Raw genomic sequence first — 14,569 nt, 5'->3', positions numbered from 1 at the left:
AGATTTTTATGTTTCCTCTTTCATTGACTTTTCATGACTCCATTTCTCCTGTGTTTCTATAAGTTTTTTTTTTTTTTTTTGCTTTCTTTTTTTAGTGTGTGTGTGTGTGTCTTCTTTATTGGATTCTATCTCCTGAGCCTTATTCTCCTGAATTTCTTTAAGTGACTTTTGTGTTTCCATTATGTGGGTTTCTAACTTATTCATGTCCCCCTGTATTTCTTTAAGAGATTCATTTATGACCTTTTTGTGTTCCTCTAGCAGCATCATGACCAATGTTTTTAAATCCAAATCTTGTTTTTCTGGTGTGTTGGGGTATCCAGGACTTGCCGTTGTTGGAGAGTTTGGTTCAGACACTGCCATATTGCCTAGATTTCTGTTGTTGTCGTTCCTATGTTTGCCTTTTGCCATCTTGTTATCTCTGATGTTAGTTGGTCTTGTCTCTGTCTTGTGTTTGAGCCTCCTGGGAGGCTGCAAATCTATTTTCTCAACACTGGATGGCTATGTTTCCCCTGTCACAGATTGCTGATGTGCTGCCCTCCTCTTGGGTGCCCTTGGAGCCCTAGTGTGTCTTGCCCGAGATTGTCTCTGTGAGCGAGGTGATGCTCTTCAGGGAGTACTGATGGTGTGTGCTGCAGGGACTTTTTCCAAGTGCTGATCACTCTGCCGGTCAGCCAATCCCCCAACCGGGTTGGTGCACACAAGGCTAGCCTAGCTACTCAGGCCCTGAGTCCAGGCAAAAGCCTGACAGGCTTAGACCTGCGCAATGTTTGCCTATAACAGCTAACTCGTTCTGTCACATAGCCAAGATGGCACTGTGTGCACCCTCCACAAGTCCCAGGACAGTCTGCTGGGCTAACCACCTCCTGGCCAGGTTGGCTCACAGATGGCCCACCGGACAGCTCAGTGCCTGGGTATTGGGTGTCTGTTGGGCTTAGACCCCTGCGACATTGGCCTTGGGTTATGACTGTTAGCTGGCTTTGCCTGCTAGAACTCTCTGGCGTCCTGTAGCCAAAATGGCAGCATGTACTTAAAGTAAGTGCTGGGACAGACTGCTGGGCAAACAACCTCCTGGCTGGGTTGGCACACCGATGACCCCCAAAACAGCTCAGGGCCTGGGTGCAGGCCAAAACCTGTGGGGCTTAGACCCCCGCGATATTGGCCTCAGGCTAAGTCTGCATACCTCGGGAAGTCGGTTTTCTTTTGTGTCTGAGAGCCAAAACGGCAGAGAGCCTGTCGTAACTGACTGGCGGGAGGCAGAGTTTTGATGTATCATCAGTGCGGTGAAAAGCACTGTAACTCCGCTGCCTGCAACCCGGATAGCCAGCGATGGTCAATGGTAGCAGGCACAGAGCCTGCCAGGACCCTGTTGTCTTGGTTCCACCGATGGTAGCCCTTCTGTTGGATGAGCTGCTGCTGCCGATGCCACCTGAATTCATTGTTTTTAATAGCTGATTAGTATTCCATTGTGTAATATGCCACATTTTCTGTATCCATTCCTCTGTTGAGGGACATTTGGGTTCTTTTCAGCTACTGGCTATTATCAATAGGTCTGCTATGAACATAGTGGAGCATGTTTCCTTATTACATGCTGGGGAATCCTCTGGGCATATGCCTAGGAGTGGCATAAAGGTGTCCTCTTGTAGTATCAGCTAACATCAAATGAAATGGAGAGAAACTGAAGCAATCCCACTAAAATTGGGAACTAGACAAGGCTGTCCTCTCTCTCCACATTTATTCAATATAGTACTTGAAGTACTAGCTAGAGTAATTAGGCAAGAAAAGGAGGTCAAAGGGATACAAATTAGAAAGGAAGAAGTCAAATTATCAATATTTGCAGATGATATGATAGTTTACTTAAGCGATCCAAAAAATTCCAACAGAGAGCTCCTGCAGCTGATGAAGAATTTCAGCAAAGTGGTTGGAAATATAATGAAATCAAACAAATGTGTAGCCCTCCTCTACTCGAAGAATAATCAAGCTGTAAAAGAAATTATGGAAATAACACCCTTCACGATAGTAAAAAATAATATTACATATCTTGGTGTGACTCTAACCAAGGAAGTGAAAGATCTGTATGACAAGAACTTCAAGCTTCTGATGAAAAAAATCATAGAAGATCTCAGAAGATGGAAAGATCTCCCATGATCATGGATTGGAAGGATTAATGTAGGAAAAATGGCCAAATTGCCAAAAGCAATATACAGATTCAATGCAATCTCTATCAAAATTCCAAATCATTTCATCATAGAACTAAAAGGAGCAATCTGCAAATTCATTTGCAATTACAAAAAACCCAGGATAGCTAAAATTATTCTCCACAACAAACAAACTTCTGGTGGAATCACCATTCCTGATATCAAGCTCTACTACAGAGTAATAGTGATAAAAACTGTATGATATTGGTACAAAGACAGTATATTGATCAAAGATCAATGAAATGGAACTGAAGATCCAGAAATGAACCCACATACCTATGCTTGCTTGATCTTTGACAAAGGACCTAAAACATCCAGTGGAAAAATGATAGCATTTTTAACAAATGGTGCTCAATCAACTGTAGATCAGCATGTTGAAAAATGGAAATCTACCCTTTCTTATATCCTTTTTAAAGCTCAAGTCTACGTGGATCAAGACCTCTACATAAAACCAGATACACTGAAGCTTGTAGAGGAGAACCTGGGGTAGAGCCTTGGACACATATGCACTGGGGAAAATTTCCTGAACAGCACACAAATGTCTTATGCTCTAAGAACAAGAATCAACAAATGGGATATCATAAAACTGCAAAGCTTCTGTAAGGCAAAGGACACTGTCAATAGGACAACAACCTATTGACCTAAAAATAGCAACCAACAGATTGGGAAAAGATCTTTCTCAGTCTTATAGCTGACAAAGAGCTAATATAAATGTTACAAAGAACTCAAGAAGTTAGACTCCAGAGAGTAAAACAATCCTATTAAAATTGGGATACAGAGCTAAACAGAATTCTCAACTAAGTAAACTTGAATGGCTGTGAAGCACCTAAATAAATGTTCAACAGCCCTAGTTATCATGGAAATATGAATCAAAACAACCCTGAGGTTCCATCTCACACCAGTCAGAATGTCTACAATCAAAAACTCAGGAGACAGCAGAGGCTGGTGAGGATGTGGAGATAGAGGAAGACTCCTCCGTTGCTGGTGGGATTGCAAACTAGTACAACCACAACAGAAATCAGTTTGGTGGTTCCTCTGAACATTAGACATAGTACTACCTGAGTAACCAGCTATACCACTCCTAGGCCTATACCTAGAAGATGCTCCAACACGTAATAAGGACACATGCTCCACTATGTTCATAGCAGTCTTATGTATAATAGCCAGAAGCTGGAAAGAACCCAAATGTCCTTCCAATGAGGAATGGATACAGATAATGTGGTATATTTACACAATGAAGTACTACTCAGCTATTTTTTTTAATTTTTTTATTGAGTATCTTCTTCATTTACATTGCCAATGGTAAAACCTTTCCCAATATCCCCCCTCCCAAAAGCCGCCCTTCCCCAAAGATCCCCTACTCCTCCTCCTACCTCCTGCCTCCATGTATATGTCCCTGTACCAGATACATTCCCACCTCCCCCCCTCCTACCTCCCCGTCCATGTTTCCCTTTGTTGGGGCCTCTATTGAGCCTTTTCCTGACCAAAGACCACTCCTCCCCCTGATGCCCAACAAGGCATTTCTCTGCCACATTTTTGGCTGGAACCATGTGCACCCCTTCGTTGATGGTTCAGTCCCTGGGAGTCTTGGGGTGTCTGGGTGTCTGAAGTAATTGCTCTTCCCATGGGGCTATATACCCCTTCAGCTCCTCCAGCCCACCCTCCAGATCCTCTGTTGGGGACACCAAGATCAGTACAATAGTTGGTTGCTAGTTTCTACCTCTGTATTTGTAAGGCTTCGGCGGGGACCTCTGGAGACAGCCATGGCATGCTCCTTTTGGTACATGCTTCTAGTCATAGTGTTGGGGTTTGGTGACTGTTTATAGGATGAATCTCCTCGTAGGGCACTCGTTGGGGGGCCTTTGCTTCAGACTCTGCTCCACACATTGCCTCCCTTGTTGCTCCTGTGAGTATTTTGTTCCCTTTCTCAGAGAAACCATAGGACCCTCACCTAAGTCCTCCTTCTTGAACTTCCTGTGCTAGGTGAATTATAAATTGTTTATTTTGAGCTTTTGGACTAGCATTCACTTATTAGTGGCTACATACCATGTGCCTTCTTTTGTGACTGTGTTACCTCACTCAAGATGACACTTTCTAGTTCCATCTATTTGCCTAAGAATTTCATGAATTCATTGTTTTTAATAGCTGAATAGTACTCCATTGTGTAAATACACCACAGTTTCCTTATCCATTCCTCTGTTGAGGTACATCTGGGTTCTTTCCAGCTTCTGGATATTATAAATTAAGCAGCTCTGAACATAGTGGAGCATGTATCCTTATTACATGTAGGAGCACTTTCTGGGTATATGCCCAGGAGTGGTATAGCTTGGTCCACATGTAGTACTATGTCTAATTTCCTGAGGACTTGCAAAACTGATTTGCAGAGTGGTTTTACCAGCTTGCAATCCGACCAACAATGGAGAAGTATTCCTTTCCCCACATCCTCTTAAGCATCTGCTGTCCCCTGAGTTTTTTATCTTAGCCATTCTGACTGGTGTAAGGTGGAATCTCAGTGTTTATTTGGAATATTGATGAGGATTGCATTGAATCTGTAGATTGCTTTCAGCAAGATGGCCATTTTTACTCTATTGATCTGGCCAATACTTGAACATTGGAGATCTTTCCATCTTCTGTGACTTTCTTCAATTTCTCTCTTCAGAGGCTTAAAGTTCTTATTATATAGTCTCTTCACTTGCTTCCTCAGGGTCACACCTAGGTATGAGATATTATTTGGGACTATTGTGAAAGGTGTAATTTCCATAAATTCTTTCTCATCTTCTTTATCCTTTGAGTAGAGGAAGGCTACTGATTTGCTTGAGTTAATTTTATATCCAACCACTTTGCCGAAGTTGTTTGTCAGCTTTAGGAGTTCTTTGGTGGAAGTTTTCAGGTCGCTTAAGTATACTATCCTATCATCTGCAAATAGTGATAATTTGACTTCTTCCTTTCCAATATGTATTCCTTTACCTCTTTTTGCTGCCCTATTACTCTGGCTAGTACTTCAAGCACTATATTGAATAGATAGGGAGAGAGAAGGCAGCCTTGTCTGGTCCCCGATTTTAGTGGGACTGCCTCAAGTTTCTCTTCGTTTAGTTTGATGTTGGCTACCAGTTTGCAGTATATTGCTTTCACTATGTTTAGGTATGGGCCTTGGATTCCCATTCGCCCCAAGACTTTTACCATGAATGAATGCTGAATTTTGTCCAAAGCCTTTTCAGCATCTAATGAAATGACTATGTGTTTTTTCCTTTAGTTTGTTTATGTAGTAAGTTACATTGACAGATTTCTGCATATAGAACCATCCCTGCATCCTTGGGATGAAGCCTACCTGATTGTGGTGAATTATAGTTCTGATGCATACTTGCATTCGGTTGGCCAGGATTTTGTTCAGTATTTTTGCATCAATGTTCATGAGGGAGATTGGTCTGAAGTTCTCCTTCTTTGTTTGGTCTTTATTTGATTTAGGTATAAGCGTGATTGTTGCTTCATAGAATGAGTTGGGTAGTATTCCTTGAGTTTCTATTTCATGGAAAAGTTTGAAGAGTATTGGTATTAACCCTTCTTTGAAGATCTGATAGAATTCCCCACTAAACCCATCTTGTCCTGGACTTTTTTTTCTTTTTTGAAGGGAAACTATTAATGGCTGCTTCTATTTCCTCAGGGCTTATGGAACTATTGAGATGGTTACCTGATCCTGTTTTAACATTGGCACCTGGTATGTATCTAGAAAGTTATCCATTTCATCAAGGTTTTCAATTTTTTTTGAGTATAAACTCTTCTAGTAGGATCTGAAAATTTTTTGAATTTCCACGGTTTCTCTTGCTATGTCTTCCTTTTCATTTCTGATTTTATTAATTTGGATACTGTCTCTGTGCCCCCTGGTTAGTCTGGCTAAGGGTTTATCTATCTTGTTGATTTTTCAAATGGCCAGCTCCTTATTTTGTTGATTCTTTTTATAGTTCTTTCTGTTTCTGCTTGGTTGATTTTGGCTCTAAGTGTGATTATTTCCTGCAGTCTACTCCTCTTGGGGGTATTTGCTTCCTTTTGTTCTAGAGCCTTCAAGTGCACTGTCAAGCTGTTAGTGTATGCTCTCTTCTTTCTCTTTTTGGAGGCATACAGAGCTATGAGTTTTCCTCTTAGCACTGCTTTCATTGTGTCCCATAAATTTTGGTATGATGTATCTTCATTTTCATAGAATTCTAAAAAGTCTTTAATTTCTTTCTTTATTTCTTCCTTGACCAAGCTATCATTAAGAAGAGCACTGCTCAATGTCCATGTGTATGTGTGTTTTCCATTGCTTTTGTTTGAGCTTACGAACAGCCTTAGGTCATGCTGATCTGATAAGATACATGGAATAGTGTCAATATTTCTATATCTGTTGAGGCCTGTTTTGTGACTATTTATATGGTAAATTTTGGAGAAGGTACCATGAGGTGCTGAGAAGAAGGTATATTCTTTTGCTTTAGGATGGAATGTTCTATAAATATCTATTAGATCCAGTTGTTCCATAACTTCAGTTAGTTTCACTGTATCTCTGTTTAGTTTCTGGTTCCATGACTTGTCCAGTTTTGACAGTGGTGTGTTGAAGTCTCCCACTATTATTGTGTGGGGTTCAATGTATCCTTTGCACTTTAGTAAAGTTTCTTTTATGAATGTGAGTGCCCTTGCATTCGAAGCATAGATATTAAGAATGGAGAGTTCATCTTGGTAGACCTTTCCTTTGGCCAGTATGAAGTGTCCCTCCTTATCTTTTTTGACAACTTTTGGTCAAAAGTCAATTTTATCTGATATAAGAATGGCCACTCCAGCTTGATTCTTGGGACCATTTGCTTGGAAAAGAGTTTTCCATCCTTTGATTCTTAAATAGTGCCTGTCTTTGTCACTGAAATGGGTTTCTATGTAGCAAAATGCTGGGTCCTGTTTACATATCCAGTCTCTTCGTCTATGTCTTTTTATTGGTAAATTATGTCCATTGAGGTTAAGAGATATTAAGGAAAAATGATTGTTTCTCCCTGTTATTTTTGATGTAATTTTTAAGTTTGAGTACTTTTCCTCTTTTGGATGTGTTGAAGATTATTATTTGCTTTTTCTAGGGTGTAGTTTCCCTCCTTGTGTTGGCATTTTCTTTCTATTATCCTTTGTACAGTTGGATTTGTGGAAAGATATTGGGTAAATTCTGATTTATTGTGGTTTTTCCATGTAAAGTGATGAGAGTTTAGTCTGGGCTGGCATTGGTTTTCTATTATGATCTGTATGAAATCTGCCCAAGATCTTCTAGCTTTCATGGTCTCTGGTGAGAAGTCTGGTGTAATTCTGATAAATTTGACCTTCCGTTACTGGTTTTAATATTCTTTCTTTGTAAAGTGCATTTGGTGTTTTGATTATTATGTGACAGGAGGAATTTCTGTTCTTGTCCAGTCTGTTGAGTTCTGTAGGCTTTTTGTATGTTCACGGGCGTCTCTCTCTTTAGGTTAGGGAAGTTTTTTTTCTACAATTTTGTTGAAGATATTTACTGGTCCATTAAGTTGTAAATCTTTGCTCTCCTCTATACCCGTAGTCCTTAGGTTTGGTCTTCTCATTATGGGCTGAATATCCTGAATGCTATGGGTAACATGGTTTTTGCATTTTACATTTTCATTGACTGTTGAGTTTCTTTCTATGGTATATTCAGCACCTGAGATTTTTTTATCTAACTCTTGTAGTCTGTTGCTATGCTTGTATCTATGTCTCTTGAATTCTTACCAAGGTATTCTATCACCAGAGTTGTATCTGCTTGTGATTTCATTGTTGTTTCTATTTCCATTTTTAGATTCTGGATGGTTTTGTTCAGTTCTTTCACCTGTTTGTTTGTGTTTTCCTGTAATTCCTTAAGGGAGTTTTGTGTTTTCTCTTTCAGGGCCTCTACCTGTTGACACATGTTCTCCTGTGTTTATTTAAGGGAATTATTTATGTCCTTTTTGAAGTCCTCTATCAGCATCATGAGATGTGATTTTAAATCCAAATCTTGTTTTTCTGGAGTGTTGGGGTGTCCAGGATTTGCTGTTGTGGGAGAACTGGGTTCAGATGGTGCCATGTTGACTTGGTTTGTTGGCACTGTTCTTACATTTGTTTTTTGCCATCTGGTTATCTCTGGGGCTAGCTGGTCTTGATCTCTCTGACTGTGGTTTATCTGTCCTGCAAGCCTGTTTATCTGTTCTCCTGGGAGACACATTACCTCTGGGAGTGATTTAGGTATAGAGAGCTGTGATACTGTGTGAACTCTGGTGTGAAGACAGAAATCAGAAGTATCCTCTCCCCAGATGATCCTTGATTCCTGTGTCCTGATGGCTCTTGGCAGGTCCCTCTTTGTTCAGAAATTTGAAGAAGGGTGGTGGCCTCACCCTTGCACACAGGTTTGTAGGCACTCCTGGAAGACTAACTCTCTTGTGGTGGTATTTGTGTACGTAATTCTGTGGCCCAGAGTCTGCTCTGGGTGCAGACAAAAATCAGAAATCTCCTGTCCCAGACTGTTCCTGGCCTCTTGTGTCCTCAGGATTTTGGCCTGGTTCCTCTGAGCAGAAGGGCTGGTCGTACCTGTCATCTCAGGCTTTTCTGCACTACTAGATGGTTAGCTATCTCCCTGAGCCACATGGATATGGCACTCTGTGGTACAGGATGGTCCCCAGCTGGAGATAGAAACCAAAAGGTTCCTGACTGAGAGTTCTGGACATGATCCTCTGAGCAACAGGGATTCTCCTAGCTGTGCTCTCTGGCTTCTCCACACTTCTGTGTGTCTGCTATCTCTGTGCATCACCTGGATATTTGCTTTATCGTTAGAAGTGTTAAAATCTCATCCATAGTGAAGGATAATTCTGCTACCAGTAATAGCCTTCTAACTGACAACCACATCTGTGAGATCAAGGGACAGAATGTCAGTGGCTTGAAGGATGCTCAGACTGCAGATAGACTGTCAAAAGGTGGGACTGTGGTTACCATCACAATCATTCCTTCTTTTATCTTGGAACATATTATTAAATGGATGGCTCCCAGAATTATGAAAAGCCTGATGGTTCACTCCAGTCCTGAACTTTAAATACCTTGTACAGTGCATCACATCACAGCTGAATGTTTCCAGCTTTCCTCTTTGGCTACTTCTCTATTTCTCACATGATGCTTTCCTGGAGCTGGAGAGAATATGATGCTTGGAGACCTTTCTATTTTCTATCATAGCCAGGAACTTCACTCTATCTGATTTCAGCTTGAGATTTTAAGATAGGTGTGTAGCCTTAGCCAGGTTTTAGAGATGTAAAATGCTCAAAAGATTTACTGACATTCCTAGACTTGGTTCTTTACTGGGAACCTGATGTTTTTATATAAGCCATGGTCATTAGGATAAATGGTGTAGGCTAAGCTGTCCCTGAGAACTGGTCAGCTTTCTCCCAGAACAAAGCACTCTGGTAGCCATGTGCTTCAGTTCTGTGGAATACTTTGATTTTAGTACATCAGCATAGTACATTTAGAATGATTGCCTTTGATAGTTATTTTTTAAGTTTTCTCTGTGTGAGTATGTAAAATCCAATTAATCAACACTATTTTCGTTCCACAAAAGCACTATGCAGTTGTGTGTACATTGCAAGAGACTGTAATGACTGTCATTAAATCTTTTTTTTTAATTTTTTTTATTCGATATAATTTATTTACATTTCAAATGATTTCCCCTTTTCTAGCCCCCCCACTCCCCGAAAGTCCCGTAAGACCCCTTCTCTTCCCCTGTCCTCCCACCCACCGCTTCCCACTTCCCCGTTCTGGTTTTGCTGAATACTGCTTCACTGAGTCTTTCCAGAACGAGGGGCCACTCCTCCTTTCTTCGTGTACCTCATTTGATGTGTGGATTATGTTTTGGCTATTCCAGTTTTCTAGGTTAATATCCACTTATTAGTGAGTGCATACCATGATTCACCTTTTGAGTCTGGGTTAGCTCACTTAGTATGATGTTCTATAGCTCCATCCATTTGCCTAAGAATTTCATGAATTCATTGTTTCTAATGGCTGAATAGTACTCCATTGTGTAGATATACCACATTTTTTGCATCCACTCTTCTGTAATGACCTTCACTTAATATGCTTCAATTGTCACCCTAAATATAGTAAGCATTTAGTATAAAAGCTAGAATAGAATTATTGCTGCCTTCTGAAACCTGAAATGTTAGCTCTCTATTAAGCTGTTATAAGCTAGCTCTGAGAAGCTTACTAGTAAAGAAGAGCTGCCTAGTTGTATCAATATTTTCTAGTCACTGCACAACGGAAATGCCTAAGAGCTGACCTGTTGCTTTCTGCGAAAACAAATTGCTGTATATTTCACGTATAAATTGTTATACTCAATAGAATAACTTTTGAGTGTCATTTTTATTTATAGCATAATTAGGTAATATCTAATATAGTGTTTGAGTCCTAATATTATGTAACTTTGCCTCCCTTGAGGTGGTTTTAGAATATTTCCCTAGTCATCTTAATTTGTTCCATTTTCTGACTCCATGCTGTAAACAAAAACGGCAAGGACAATTTATCCTGATTTTTCTTTTTGTTAATTTCTTAATCTCCCATTATATTATGTGATACTATCATAGTAAATATAAAATTATTAAAAATATTATGGGAAATCTTTACATAATGTGTCAGATGAAGAACTATAGGTCAGTGGGACATATGCAGTAGTAACCGGAATGTAAATGAATAATATAATGCAATAAAATAATTTTACAGTAACTATTTTCTCCTTTTACTTAATGAGAACATAATCTAACAATGAAGAATGAATAATTACAGTGACTTTGAAACAACCCCTCTGTGTAAACCACAGAGGTACAAAACTTCTACAGATAGGCTTGGTTAATTTCCCCAAATACTGAGATTAAGTGTTTACATAACATACTTCTTCATGACTGTAAAGGCCCGGAATGATCAAGATGCTGAGAGATGTAACTTGGAGTTGGGGTGTAATTTAGAGTAAGCCAGTCCTCAGATTTGTCAAAGTCTTCAAGTATTCTTTGCCAGAGTTCCTCTGCAGATCGTCCTGAACATTGAGCCTCCTCTAGGCCATGGATGGCAGATTCTAGGCCATCTGGAGCTTCAGTCACTGCTAGATCAGTCCGGGCTTCAACTGCTGCTGATTGACCAGAATCCCAAGTTGTAATGGGAGCATGGCCAAAAGCAGATCTTCTTGCTGACTACAACTTTCTCTGTCACTGGCCTGATAATGATTCAGAAAGATTTCTGGATGCAGTTGATTTTGGGAACTGAATCCTCACCAAATATGCCTGAACACATGGACTCTCCATTCTCAGCAGCAACAAGAGGTATGGAACCAGGAAAGTGGGTTGATTCAAAAACAGCTTTACAACTTCCATTGGTCTCTGGCAGAGCTTCTGTAATATTCTGGAGAGTCATCCGTTTGTACTTAGCTTGGCTGTTCTTAAACAAGATCTGGAAAAGAAAGAAAACATCAGAAGAATACGTGTTTTCCCCTAACTGGACCACAAGTTGAATATTTTGGATAAAAGGTATAGCAATGCTTCACATGTCAGAAACAAAGAGGCAGGAAACTCAAGATGGCTAAGATATTATAATAAGGTAGATTGTGTATGACCAGACCCCAAAGGAGTGGGGAGATTGAAGAAGTGTGCCCTGTGTTTTAGAAGGAGCTCTGATGTGTAGGTTTCTGAGACCCTGCATGGAAACAACGTTCTTCTATATTGGTACCAGGTTGATAGAAAATTTGAGGCCCAGCATTTGTTGCATAAATATCCACCACCTCAAACTATAAACAATACCCTAAAGCATTTAAGAGCAAAATTAAAGTTATTGATGGGAAAGGGGAGCTTGTTGCTGGTGGACTGAGGGAAAAGAGAGAAGCAGACCTTGATCTCCATCTCTGTTACACCAACTAATTCTGCAAGCTCCACACAGTGACCCTGGTCTGGGGACTGGCACTTATCAAAATGTTCTTGCAGCAGGCACTTTTGTTTTTTGGAGTACACAATGTATTCCTTTCGAAGCTTTCTTGAAGTCACAGGGCAAGATTGACGGTCACCATATTTATCTGACTGCCACAGACCCTATGAGAACATGGAAAACAGATTTCACTTATGTATGTGATAATTTGGATTCCCTGAGGGTTTTCTAAAAGTAGGAAAACATTGGCCCATTACAGGATCTAGTTGCATTGGGATACCTGATTTTCTTGATGGTTCTTGGAACTCTTGAAGATGTAGGTCCCTTTCAGGGACTCAAAGACTTGATTGCATTGGACTTGATGGGGGTCAATAGAAGACTGTGACACATTTGAAAAGGTAAGTTTCTTGCAGGCTTTTGAAGCGTTTGGGATCCGGTTTCTATGGGTGCATTTGAAGACATTTGGAATTTTGTATACAAGGAGGGACCTTCGGCCATATGTGTGTTCCAAACTTATTGGAATATGTTCCCGTACTGGAGAATCTGGTAAAAGAAAACACATCAGAAAAGATACAGAGAGCACTGATTTACGCATCCTGCCTACCTAGCATTTGGTTTGGACTGTTACAGAGCAGGAATCAGACAGGAACTTCATTCTTTCTGACCAACTGCCTCTTTTTCCAAATCTTATAAGTATTTTCAGTATTGAAATAAATATGCATTTAGCTCCAGTATGAAGAAGAGATTGCCAGTCCAGGTAGGCTGGCAATTGGATGTTCATTTCCAATGTTTCAATTTTCCAGATCCTACCCCCTGGGTGTGAAATTTTGTTGGGACAGACCACTAGCTAGTCTACCTATGCCCATGAAAAAAAGCCTAAAGACTTCACAGGTGTTCTGTGGCACACAGGGCAACTGACACCACAGTCTAATCACAACCCAGGAGTTCTGCAACAAGGCAACTGGACAACTGACACCAAAGTCTGAAGACTTCCACGGGGCACTGTATCATGCAGAGCAACTGAATCAAGAGGCTGAAAGCCTCCCTGGAGTTCTGCTGCACGCAGGGAAACAAAACCCACAGTACTTATGCTTTCCTGCAGAACAGCTTAAAATAGGGCAACAGCTTGACTTATCCTCTGAAGTTTGAAGAGGATAAGTACTGTTCAGACTTATCCTCTGAACAATATGAAGGCATCCCAGGAGATATGTCACAGCTAGGAAAACATATGTCAAGTTTCTCTACCCCAAAGACCCCACAATTTAAAGGTATTCAAGAAAGCCTTGCAGGAGACCCACTGCCACCAGGGCAACAAGTCACCAGTGTACATGCCCCTCTGAAGGTGCCACAGTGAGAAGATCCCACAGGAGGTTTGCTACATCCAAGGCCACTGGCCTACCATGAGACCTGAATCAACCCAGGGACAAAACAGGCAGCCCACAGACAGAAACACCCCGACCAGGAAAGACTCGGTATAACCATATGGCAAGAGGAAAGAGCAAGACCATAAGAAATAGAAGCCAAAAAATGTTGGCATCATCAGACCTACTTCTTCCACCACAGCAAGCCCTGAATATACAAATGCACCTGAAACTCAGGAAGATGACCTAAAATATTATCTCATTAAGATAATAGAATCCTTTAAAGGGGATATAATAACTTACTTAAAGAAATATAAGAAAACACAAGTAAACAGGTAGAAGCACTTAGAGAGGAAACACATAAATCCCATAAGTAATACAGGAAAATACAATCAAACAAGTGAAAGTATTTATTAAAGCAGTCTAAGACCTAAAATTGGAGGTAGATATAATAAATACAAATTTAGGCAACCCGGAAATCGAAAACCTAGGAATGAGATCTACAATAAGTAAGCATTACCAGCAGAATATAAGAGATAGAAGAGAGAAAGCAGCAGTCTCAACTAACCTGGACCCCCAAGATCTCTCAGAAACTAGACAACTACCAATTCAGCATACACCAGCTGATATGAGGCCCCCAACACATACTCAGCAGAAGACTGTGGGTTTAGACTCCCTCAGAGAAGATGTACATTACCCTAAAATGACTGGAGGCACCAAGTGGGCAGGGAATTCTTGTAGGGTAGGGGGTGGGGTGAGGACATCCTCCTGGAGAAGGAAACTAGACTTATGGGATGTAGAACATTTAGTGGGCGTACCAGAAATGGGATAAAATCTGGCCTGTAAAAAAAGATTAAATATTTTTTTAAAAAAGGAATATTATCATAATTGGAAAAAATGATCCCATATTCTCCTCCTTGCAGTATGACACCCTGTCTCAAAATAGAGAATCAAGGGCCATGGAACATATCCCATTGCAATGGACTCCTTTTCACTCCCATTTTCTAAACAAGAGCATTGATTATCTAATTACCCTGGGTATCAGAAGGCACGTACACCTAAGCCAGATCCCCCTGATATTGA

The 14,569-nt window shown here is 40.5% G+C and overlaps 1 pseudogene; it reads right to left on the bottom strand.

Annotated features, from left to right (window-relative positions):
* Positions 1–11,085: 11,085 nt before the first annotated feature.
* LOC127668166 (uncharacterized) lies at positions 11,086–12,623 on the bottom strand (annotated as a pseudogene).
* Positions 12,624–14,569: the final 1,946 nt, after the last annotated feature.

This window comes from Apodemus sylvaticus, chromosome 1 (assembly GCF_947179515.1).
Source record: "Apodemus sylvaticus chromosome 1, mApoSyl1.1, whole genome shotgun sequence".
In the NCBI taxonomy this organism is placed as follows: domain Eukaryota; kingdom Metazoa; phylum Chordata; class Mammalia; order Rodentia; family Muridae; genus Apodemus; species Apodemus sylvaticus.
The sequence above is the reverse complement of the archived record's forward strand: the minus strand, read 5'-3'. Positions and strand labels throughout refer to the sequence as shown.